Source organism: Procambarus clarkii, chromosome 64 (genome assembly GCF_040958095.1).
Source record: "Procambarus clarkii isolate CNS0578487 chromosome 64, FALCON_Pclarkii_2.0, whole genome shotgun sequence".
NCBI classification, from domain to species: Eukaryota; Metazoa; Arthropoda; class Malacostraca; order Decapoda; family Cambaridae; genus Procambarus; species Procambarus clarkii.
The window spans coordinates 31,050,470-31,062,742 of record NC_091213.1 but is presented as its reverse complement, the minus strand read 5'-3'; the positions used below and the strand labels follow the sequence as shown (position 1 = coordinate 31,062,742).

Genomic DNA, 12,273 nt, shown 5'->3' with positions numbered 1-12,273 from the left:
GTATGAATTATGTTGAGAAAAAATAAGAAAAAAGGGAAAAAACAGGGGTGGGAGAAACATGACAGAAAAAGAGTAAAAATACAATTTGGTCAACAAAACAGCATTGTTTAAAATAAAAGATATGGATTGACATTTTGGGGGTTAGGTTGGTAGGTTACATTGAGTTAATTAGGTAGTACTTAGTGTTTATCTGTTATAGATAGGAGCTGCCTGGTATGGGCCAATAGGCCTTCTGCAGTTACCTTTGTTTTTATGTTTTTGCCCTGTAACCTAAATGGTTAGAGAGGCACATATATGGGCTTAGGGACTGAACCCCACAATTCATTTAGCTAAGCAAGTTACAATCTTGATGAGCTAGTTACAAAATTCAATATAAGTCATCACATCAACAATGGGTTCGAGATCGACCTCAAGTACAGGTTCTAAATTAAGCAACTGACATATGTGGAGAGCTAGTATCAAAATTTATATGTTTGTCCTGCACACCGTCCCCCATCCAGTGGGCAGCGGTGGATAGGTTACAATCACTTAGTTGTTATCTACAGTTAGCAAACTGGGGATATTTGGCTAAAATTTCTGGTAGCAGATCATTTTGAATGAAATATTGACACATCGCTGGAACATTGGTTATAGAATTGTCTCTAAATTCATGTATCTTTTCGCACTCCATCACATAGTGACGGAGGGTGTGCGAATAATTTTGTTGACACAGTTTACATTTGGTCAGGTCTACATCAGCAGATAATGAGAATTCCCAGAGATACTTGTAACCGAGTCTAAGCCGAGCAGTAGTAACATCTAGAAGTCTGCTGATTTTATTGGATGATCCATAGATGTGTGGCTCCTCTTGTATGATATGTATGATAGATGGAATTACTAGTTCCAGTTTCTAGGCAGGCGATGAGTACTCACAATAACCTTAATTAAGCGTCAAAACAAAAATGTGTATACTCTTTTTACTCTCCTGACCTTAGTTCTCGAGCTATGTATTTCATTTTGGTACCAACGTGTTCGCAATAACATTCTCTAGAAGAAAATCAGCAAAAACGGTCACCAAAAGTTATATGAATACCAGCACCCAATAAATACCTACGTAGATGACTCGCCGTGAGTGCCCAAGAGCAACAAAATGTTTTTACTCTTGGGATTGTTATCACTTCCACACTTGTCCTACAGCGTTAATTTTGGTATCAATGTACTCGCAATGAAATTCCCAACACGGTGATATGAATATAAACGTAGAATAATGGTCGCTGCCCACCCGCAAGAGTGTGGGAAGTGGCGGAACTGTTACCCAGTATTGGTGACAAGACGACACATGGGCGATACAGTGCTTTGAAAGTTTATAATTATATCACTGTCCTGACATTATTATTGTATGTACGTCATTCATTTTTGTGCCAATGTTTTCGCAATAGAATGTTCTATGAGCCCGTAGGTAAAAAAGAGCAACAAAGCGTAAGATAGAATAGCACCATATATAAAACAACGCTGGTACATATCATTGAGCGTCAAACACACACGAAATGTGTGTGTTTGATGGTGGTCAAACGATGTTTGATGTGTTTGATCAGGTGATGTCCTGATCCGCATAATTAAAGTATGAATTATGTTGAGAAAAAATAAGAAAAAAGGGAAAAAACAGGGGTGGGAGAAACATGACAGAAAAAGAGTAAAAATACAATTTGGTCAACAAAACAGCATTGTTTAAAATAAAATATATGGATTGACATTTTGGGGGTTAGGTTGGTAGGTTACATTGAGTTAATTAGGTAGTACTTAGTGTTTATCTGTTATAGATAGGAGCTGCCTGGTATGGGCCAATAGGCCTTCTGCAGTTACCTTTGTTTTTATGTTTTTGCCCTGTAACCTAAATGGTTAGAGAGGCACATATATGGGCTTAGGGACTGAACCCCACACTACATTTAGCTAAGCTGGTTACAATCTTGATGATATAGTTACAAAATTCTGTATAAGTCGTCACATTATCAATGGGTTCGAGATCAACCACAATTTCCTGAATAGATATAACAAAGGGGATATTAATAGGGTATTAAAATTGTCAACACAAGATAGAACACGAAACAATGGGTATAAATTGGATAAGTTTAGATTTAGGAAAGACTTGGGTAAATACAGGTAAATAAATACAAATTTATAAATAAATCTATAAATCCAACATTATGTTTGTAAATCAACTATGTATGTATGAAAAAAAATGACTAATACGTTCGGCGAATGACTTTGACTTCAACTTCACTTTGACTTCGTTCATGTCATCGTATTTTCCGTAATATATAAAGGTTATGACAATGCAATTATATTATTGTGTGCAAATAAGTTTGAAATTTCATGTACCCTAAAAATATTAAAATAAAGAATAAGAATAATTAAATAATTGTTGTAGTAAATTGTCACACGTTCATCATACGCAAACGAACACACAGTTTGGAGCGTCAGTACAAGACCGCCGCCATTTTAAAACACGGCTTCGAATGTAAGTAATGTTTTTCTCGTACTAACACTGTGTTATACAATAGATTTGGTCTTGAATTCACAAATTTAGTTGTTACATCTGACAGAGTATGTTAGACGGTGTAATGCTGGTCCATGTTAACGTATTTGTGGGCTTGGTTGGTTTAAATGTGGAGGCGAGGCCTGGCAGTGCTGGTGTATGTGGAGGCGAGGCGAGGCCTGGCAGTGCTGGTGTATGTGGAGGCGAGGCCTGGCTGTGCTAGTGTGTATATGGAGGCGAGGCCTGGCTGTGCTAGTGTGTATGTGGAGGCGAGGCATGTACAACACTCCCCAATAGGAAGAAAACCCACTGGGTTCTAGGCTAGGTTAGGCTTATCTGTAATAATTGAATTAAGCCTAGCAAAGCCTAGAACCTAGTTCAGTAATTTAAAAAATGTTGTAACTTGAAAAATGCCATTCAATACATTACACAATTTAAATATTTTCAGGCAATCAACACAACCCTCATGTTGGCTAACCCTCTCTCATGTTGGTCAATAATTTAATTATTTTTTTATGGAGTAATTTTTGCTGTTGAAATGTAGTCTTTTTGAGACTACATTTCAAATGTAGTGTGTGTGGAGGCGTGTATGTTAGGTATTACCTAATATACACGGTGTAATATATCTATCTGTGTGAAATAGATTAAATCCATTTATTTGATATTCAGCTAATAGTTCTGTATTTTCTACATTCATCCATGTTTTGGTAAGTGCAATAATATGTATTGTTTCATTGCAGATTAGAGATTCAAGATAGTTCTAGATTTCCGAAGTACTGAAACGCGCGCCATACAGGCTTGGTGGATCTAGGTGCAAGGTAAAATTATTTACATTTACTTTTGTATTTATGTTTTGTATTTATATGCATATATGCATTTATATGCATTATTCTATAGAATAATAGATCTCGTAATAATTTTGCAAAAATAGTGGCATTTACTATTTTTAAAAGATTATTAAAAAATTTACTGATATGGTGCATTCGGAAGGGCGAAGAGGGAGAACGGCCTGTTGACATAGCTCGGGTGCAGGGGGGGGGGGTTGTGTAAAAGCCTGGTTTGTGCCTCGGAGAGGCTATGGGATCCAGTAAGTTCAGTAGAACTTCGGTTTCAACCCTTTTACCCTGTTGTAGCTCAGTCGATTAAGGCAGTGTCTGGGATGCTCCCGGACGCAGGTTCGAATCCTCGTCACGGCCCTTGTGGATTTGTTCATTTGATGCATCACGTTATTGTGATCTGTGTGTGTAATTCTTCACTTGCTACAGCAACAGGAATGTGTGTGTATGTATTTGTGTTGTTGAATATGACCGAAAGTGTAAGATTAATGATTCTAACACAAATCGTCTGAATATTTGTTTTTCTTCACTGTCGAGAGTAGTTAAAAAAATTTACTCGAGTTTATTTTCACACTTTATTTATGGTCCTTAAGTCCCTCTCCTTAATGCTGCTGCTGTTTCTCGCATCTTTGCATCGCTTGTATGTTTGGGGGTTTGGCCTCTTGCTATATATTGATTCCATTTGTGTGTGTTTGGGTCTCAGGCCCTCTCGCAATTTCTGTTGAACAAACCCCTTTTCCTAGTTCTGCATCTCTCCTTTGGTACAAATTTTGTTGTGCTTTTATCATATATTTCACAAAACTTGACATACATTTCATTTACTTCATGTCCTATCAGCAAGTGTTTGTCAAATTCTTTAAGGAAAGTTTATCATCCTGATTGCAGATCTCTAGCGATATTATGTCAACTTCTTGTGGATTCGCAATCATTATTTAATTTACCTTTAGGTGTTCTTTCACCAGCACAGCAACACTGTACCTCTCCCAACCAGTTTAAGATAAAAACTAAGTACTAACTAATTAACTCAATGTAACCTACCTTACCCCCAAAATGACAACCCATGTCTTCTATTTTAAACAATGCTGTTTTGTTGACCAAATTGTATTTTTGTTTTTTTCTGCAATGTTTCCCCCCCCCCCCCCCCACCACTCTACCACCACATTGAGTTTAGTAGCTCTGTGCACGTCAGGTGCTGTTTAATATACAGACCTACTCCTCCATTTGACCTAGTTTCTCTATCACATCTATATCACTTTGTGCTTTAGCCCTGGTGGAGCTTGGTCCACCAGGCTGTTGTTTGGAGTGGCCCGCAGATCCACATACAGTCTGCATATGATATACAGTCTGTTGATCAATTAAACTACAGTAGTTAGTTTTTATCATCCGAATGCACCAATATGTGTTCATTCTTCCCAGATGAAGGAACTAGGTAATATTCATCATCTGAATGCACCATCTGATGCTTTAACACTCATGATACACGAGAGGTTTAAAAAACTTTTAAAACTTTTAAAACTTTTTGACCTATGTATTTAAAAGCAATTCTAAAGTTAAAAAGTGTAGCATAGGCCCCTCGCAGAATGTTCTTAATATGATCCTCAGGTTATAGTTTTCTATCTAAAACCACCCCTAGATCTCTTTCTTGATCAGAATTCTTTATAGATCTCAGTGGCTCGATCATAGAAACTGCTCTAAATCCTTGTTGGCCTGGATTGTGGAGGTCATTGGTCTCTATAAAACTAGTAATCTGACTCCTGATCACTCTCAAATAATTTTATTATGTGGGATGTTAGTGCAACTGGTCTATAATTCTTTGCCAATGCTTGTGTTGTGTTGTGTTGTTTTGGTAGTGATGTGCAATGTGTTGTTTTGGTAGTGATTCGTCCAGTTCTGGTAGTAGTGCGGTTGTTGTGTAGTGTAGTACTTGTGTGCTTGTTAATGACTTGTATTCCAGTCTTGTGGGTATCTCCTTTCCCCTACGGGCCAACTGCTTTGTTCTTACCTAGCATTTTGCTTTGTTTGGGTATGAATGTTTGTGTGCCGTATATTTTGCAAAATTTGCCATATATCTCATTATTTACTCCTCTGCCTAGCAACAAGTCTGTCTAATTATACTCATTAACTGTTTTTCAAAGTTCCCCATAGTGTCCTTTATTGAAATCGAGTTCATGAACCGTTTCAATGTTCTTATTTTCTTCTAGATTATATCTTAAAGTATATTTAAATGTTATTGTTATTATTGTTATTAAATGTTATTGTGACATTGCATTGCAATTGAGCTATGTTGTTTACCATACCGTTCATTTCGTGAGTATAAGTATAGATGCCACACTTGTGACAGGTAAAACCATGCCTTTTTTGAAAAACAGCACCGTCTGTTGCACGTAAGAGCAACCCACACTATATTATGTTGCGATATTATTTCAATATTTCCGATTGTATTGATAATTTGAATTTTCATAGATTTCAATTTATTTTCATTTCGATTTAATAATTTTGTGTGACATTGCATTGAAATTGAGCTGTGTTGTTTACCATACTGTTCATTTCATGAGTATAGTTTATTTTTTTATTTTTTTCATTTCATTTTTTTAGCTGTTCTTATTTTTCAGTGATGGGAATATCAGATCATTTGATGTTCCCAATTTTCTGATGGAAGCATCAGACCATTATAGAATGCATCGGATGAGGTAGTTTGGAATGGTGGGGAGGACGAGAGGGGGGTATGGTGGGGAAGACGAGGGGACAGAGGAGAGGGTAATGGTGGGGAGGACGAGGGGACAGGGGAGTTGGGGATGGTGGGGACAGGGGAATGCTGGGGAGGACAAAGGGACAGGTGAATGGGAGATGGTGGGGGAGGAAGAAGGACAGGGGAGGGGAAAATGGTAAGGAGGACGATGGGACAGGGAAGTGGGAATAGTGGGGATGATGTGGGGACAGGGAAGTGGGAAGGACGAGAGGACTGTGGAATGGGGAATAGCAAAGTGAATTATAATTATATATATTAATTAATTCTTATAAATTTCCAGAAGCCTGTATCAACACCCACACTAATGCAACTGAAAGAGATGTTGAGACAAGTATTGCTGATATGTTGAAGAACGCCCCAAACAAACTCGGTGGAAACAGATACAAGGTAAAGTTTGCCAATTTGCTGTAGTCTAATTCAATTTCTTTTTAGTAATCTTCGAGAACATTTATGCTATGAATAAGATAAAATAATGTAACTGATTTTGATTTATTTACTATTTATTATTTATTTACCGTTATTAGTATAATAGATCTCGTAATAATTTTGCAAAAATAATGGCATTTACTATTTTAAAAAGCTCGGGTGCAGGGGGGGGGGGTTATGTAAAAGCCTGGTTTGTGCCTCGGAGAGGCTATGGGATCCAGTAAGATCGTCCTTCCTTTCCTCCCTAGAATCTGGATGTAGCAGGTGCTCAATTGTCAAAAGTGAAAAATTGGTTTTGTCTTCCGAATGCACCATTTGTGTAAATTTGCTAATAATCTTTTAAAAATAGTAAATGCCATTATTTTTGCAAAATTATTACGAGATCTATTATACTAATAACGGTTTGATAAAATACAGTAGACTGCCTACTGGATAATAGTTCCAGTCCACCTGTAGACAGGGATCTCACATCAGCTTGTATATTATACAAGGATAAGATTTGATTTACTTTTGTATTTATATGCATATATGAATTTATATGCATTATTCTCTAGAATAATAGATCTCGTAATAATTTTGCAAAAATAATGGCATTTACTATTTTAAAAAGCTCGGGTGCAGGGGGGGGGGGTTATGTAAAAGCCTGGTTTGTGCCTCGGAGAGGCTATGGGATCCAGTAAGATCGTCCTTCCTTTCCTCCCTAGAATCTGGATGTAGCAGGTGCTCAATTGTCAAAAGTGAAAAATTGGTTTTGTCTTCCGAATGCACCATTTGTGTAAATTTGCTAATAATCTTTTAAAAATAGTAAATGCCATTATTTTTGCAAAATTATTACGAGATCTATTATACTAATAACGGTTTGATAAAATACAGTAGACTGCCTACTGGATAATAGTTCCAGTCCACCTGTAGACAGGGATCTCACATCAGCTTGTATATTATACAAGGATAAGATTTGATTTACTTTTGTATTTATATGCATATATGCATTTATATGCATTATTCTCTAGAATAATAGATCTCGTAATAATTTTGCAAAAATAGTGGCATTTACTATTTTAAAAAGCTCGGGTGCAGGGGGGGGGGGGGTTTGTGTAAAAGCCTGGTTTGTGCCTCGGAGAGGCTATGGGATCCAGTAAGATCGTCCTTCCTTTCCTCCCTAGAATCTGGATGTAGCAGGTGCTCAATTGTCAAAAGTGAAAAATTGGTTTTGTCTTCCGAATGCACCATTTGTGTAAATTTGCTAATAATCTTTTAAAAATAGTAAATGCCATTATTTTTGCAAAATTATTACGAGATCTATTATACTAATAACGGTTTGATAAAATACAGTAGACTGCCTACTGGATAATAGTTCCAGTCCACCTGTAGACAGGGATCTCACATCAGCTTGTATATTATACAAGGATAAGATTTGATTTACTTTTGTATTTATATGCATATATGCATTTATATGCATTATTCTCTAGAATAATAGATCTCGTAATAATTTTGCAAAAATAGTGGCATTTACTATTTTAAAAAGCTCGGGTGCAGGGGGGGGGGGTTTGTGTAAAAGCCTGGTTTGTGCCTCGGAGAGGCTATGGGATCCAGTAAGATCGTCCTTCCTTTCCTCCCTAGAATCTGGATGTAGCAGGTGCTCAATTGTCAAAAGTGAAAAATTGGTTTTGTCTTCCGAATGCACCATTTGTGTAAATTTGCTAATAATCTTTTAAAAATAGTAAATGCCATTATTTTTGCAAAATTATTACGAGATCTATTATACTAATAACGGTTTGATAAAATACAGTAGACTGCCTACTGGATAATAGTTCCAGTCCACCTGTAGACAGGGATCTCACATCAGCTTGTATATTATACAAGGATAAGATTTGATTTACTTTTGTATTTATATGCATATATGCATTTATATGCATTATTCTCTAGAATAATAGATCTCGTAATAATTTTGCAAAAATAGTGGCATTTACTATTTTAAAAAGCTCGGGTGCAGGGGGGGGGGGTTTGTGTAAAAGCCTGGTTTGTGCCTCGGAGAGGCTATGGGATCCAGTAAGATCGTCCTTCCTTTCCTCCCTAGAATCTGGATGTAGCAGGTGCTCAATTGTCAAAAGTGAAAAATTGGTTTTGTCTTCCGAATGCACCATTTGTGTAAATTTGCTAATAATCTTTTAAAAATAGTAAATGCCATTATTTTTGCAAAATTATTACGAGATCTATTATACTAATAACGGTTTGATAAAATACAGTAGACTGCCTACTGGATAATAGTTCCAGTCCACCTGTAGACAGGGATCTCACATCAGCTTGTATATTATACAAGGATAAGATTTGATTTACTTTTGTATTTATATGCATATATGCATTTATATGCATTATTCTCTAGAATAATAGATCTCGTAATAATTTTGCAAAAATAGTGGCATTTACTATTTTAAAAAGCTCGGGTGCAGGGGGGGGGGGTTTGTGTAAAAGCCTGGTTTGTGCCTCGGAGAGGCTATGGGATCCAGTAAGATCGTCCTTCCTTTCCTCCCTAGAATCTGGATGTAGCAGGTGCTCAATTGTCAAAAGTGAAAAATTGGTTTTGTCTTCCGAATGCACCATTTGTGTAAATTTGCTAATAATCTTTTAAAAATAGTAAATGCCATTATTTTTGCAAAATTATTACGAGATCTATTATACTAATAACGGTTTGATAAAATACAGTAGACTGCCTACTGGATAATAGTTCCAGTCCACCTGTAGACAGGGATCTCACATCAGCTTGTATATTATACAAGGATAAGATTTGATTTACTTTTGTATTTATATGCATATATGCATTTATATGCATTATTCTCTAGAATAATAGATCTCGTAATAATTTTGCAAAAATAGTGGCATTTACTATTTTAAAAAGCTCGGGTGCAGGGGGGGGGGGTTTGTGTAAAAGCCTGGTTTGTGCCTCGGAGAGGCTATGGGATCCAGTAAGATCGTCCTTCCTTTCCTCCCTAGAATCTGGATGTAGCAGGTGCTCAATTGTCAAAAGTGAAAAATTGGTTTTGTCTTCCGAATGCACCATTTGTGTAAATTTGCTAATAATCTTTTAAAAATAGTAAATGCCATTATTTTTGCAAAATTATTACGAGATCTATTATACTAATAACGGTTTGATAAAATACAGTAGACTGCCTACTGGATAATAGTTCCAGTCCACCTGTAGACAGGGATCTCACATCAGCTTGTATATTATACAAGGATAAGATTTGATTTACTTTTGTATTTATATGCATATATGCATTTATATGCATTATTCTCTAGAATAATAGATCTCGTAATAATTTTGCAAAAATAGTGGCATTTACTATTTTAAAAAGCTCGGGTGCAGGGGGGGGGGGTTTGTGTAAAAGCCTGGTTTGTGCCTCGGAGAGGCTATGGGATCCAGTAAGATCGTCCTTCCTTTCCTCCCTAGAATCTGGATGTAGCAGGTGCTCAATTGTCAAAAGTGAAAAATTGGTTTTGTCTTCCGAATGCACCATTTGTGTAAATTTGCTAATAATCTTTTAAAAATAGTAAATGCCATTATTTTTGCAAAATTATTACGAGATCTATTATACTAATAACGGTTTGATAAAATACAGTAGACTGCCTACTGGATAATAGTTCCAGTCCACCTGTAGACAGGGATCTCACATCAGCTTGTATATTATACAAGGATAAGATTTGATTTACTTTTGTATTTATATGCATATATGCATTTATATGCATTATTCTCTAGAATAATAGATCTCGTAATAATTTTGCAAAAATAGTGGCATTTACTATTTTAAAAAGCTCGGGTGCAGGGGGGGGGGGTTTGTGTAAAAGCCTGGTTTGTGCCTCGGAGAGGCTATGGGATCCAGTAAGATCGTCCTTCCTTTCCTCCCTAGAATCTGGATGTAGCAGGTGCTCAATTGTCAAAAGTGAAAAATTGGTTTTGTCTTCCGAATGCACCATTTGTGTAAATTTGCTAATAATCTTTTAAAAATAGTAAATGCCATTATTTTTGCAAAATTATTACGAGATCTATTATACTAATAACGGTTTGATAAAATACAGTAGACTGCCTACTGGATAATAGTTCCAGTCCACCTGTAGACAGGGATCTCACATCAGCTTGTATATTATACAAGGATAAGATTTGATTTACTTTTGTATTTATATGCATATATGCATTTATATGCATTATTCTCTAGAATAATAGATCTCGTAATAATTTTGCAAAAATAGTGGCATTTACTATTTTAAAAAGCTCGGGTGCAGGGGGGGGGGGTTTGTGTAAAAGCCTGGTTTGTGCCTCGGAGAGGCTATGGGATCCAGTAAGATCGTCCTTCCTTTCCTCCCTAGAATCTGGATGTAGCAGGTGCTCAATTGTCAAAAGTGAAAAATTGGTTTTGTCTTCCGAATGCACCATTTGTGTAAATTTGCTAATAATCTTTTAAAAATAGTAAATGCCATTATTTTTGCAAAATTATTACGAGATCTATTATACTAATAACGGTTTGATAAAATACAGTAGACTGCCTACTGGATAATAGTTCCAGTCCACCTGTAGACAGGGATCTCACATCAGCTTGTATATTATACAAGGATAAGATTTGATTTACTTTTGTATTTATATGCATATATGCATTTATATGCATTATTCTCTAGAATAATAGATCTCGTAATAATTTTGCAAAAATAGTGGCATTTACTATTTTAAAAAGCTCGGGTGCAGGGGGGGGGGTTTGTGTAAAAGCCTGGTTTGTGCCTCGGAGAGGCTATGGGATCCAGTAAGATCGTCCTTCCTTTCCTCCCTAGAATCTGGATGTAGCAGGTGCTCAATTGTCAAAAGTGAAAAATTGGTTTTGTCTTCCGAATGCACCATTTGTGTAAATTTGCTAATAATCTTTTAAAAATAGTAAATGCCATTATTTTTGCAAAATTATTACGAGATCTATTATACTAATAACGGTTTGATAAAATACAGTAGACTGCCTACTGGTTTTACCTGTAATAAGGTTTGATACAGATGATTATGATTATGGTTTTGGCATAATGGAATACATGATGAAGGAATTATCAAAATTGACATTTTTATCAGGGGATATCCTGAATATTGTCAAAATGACGGAAACCCATATGTCAAAAACACATGGAGATATACCAATCCTGGAAGACATTCTTCCATCCCCACTTGAAACTGTTGAGCAGGTGGAAAGTCTGTCACATGAGCTAAAAGTTAACAGTGAATATAAAAAGAGTATGGTAAGTGTTGCTTAATTCTTTTAGCCTGAGTATGGTAAGTGTTGCTGAATTTTTTTAGCCTTGTACATATGTCTTTTGATTAGTTTTTTTGCAGATGAAGGAAGGTGGGGTGGCACATAATTGATTGTTCAGTGTTATGTTTAAGGTACAAATAAAACAAAAGCAAAAGTTACTCAAATTCGTTGATTTTTGTAATAGTTAAGAAGGAAAATATTTTAATGCTATTTATTTAATACAGTTGGAAATTAGAAAATCTAATGTTGAGATTGAAAGATATATATTATTCTCTATTACCTTACAGCTTATGCATTATTTTAACAGGTCCAGACGCTGTCTCAAATGGGCGGTGCAAGCTGTGGAGACACAGTGAGACGAATGATGAGGAGGATAGGGACCTATGGGGTCTGGTCTCAGTATTCACTCGTTGGGCGCAAGAGGAAACGTGTCTTCAAAACCTTGGATACTGTATTTGTAATGTAATA

At 36.2% G+C, this 12,273-nt stretch overlaps 1 long non-coding RNA gene across 1 annotated transcript in view; it reads left to right on the top strand.

Annotated features, from left to right (window-relative positions):
• Positions 1–2,464: 2,464 nt before the first annotated feature.
• LOC138354642 (uncharacterized) overlaps positions 2,465–12,273 on the top strand; it is an 11,408-nt gene continuing 1,599 nt past the window's right edge. The window contains exons 1-4 of the long non-coding RNA XR_011223619.1: positions 2,465–2,497; positions 3,256–3,333; positions 6,381–6,487; positions 12,113–12,273. The exon at positions 12,113–12,273 is cut by the window's right edge and continues 4 nt beyond it. This is a non-coding gene — a long non-coding RNA (uncharacterized lncRNA). The remainder of the gene's footprint in view (positions 2,498–3,255; positions 3,334–6,380; positions 6,488–12,112) is intronic.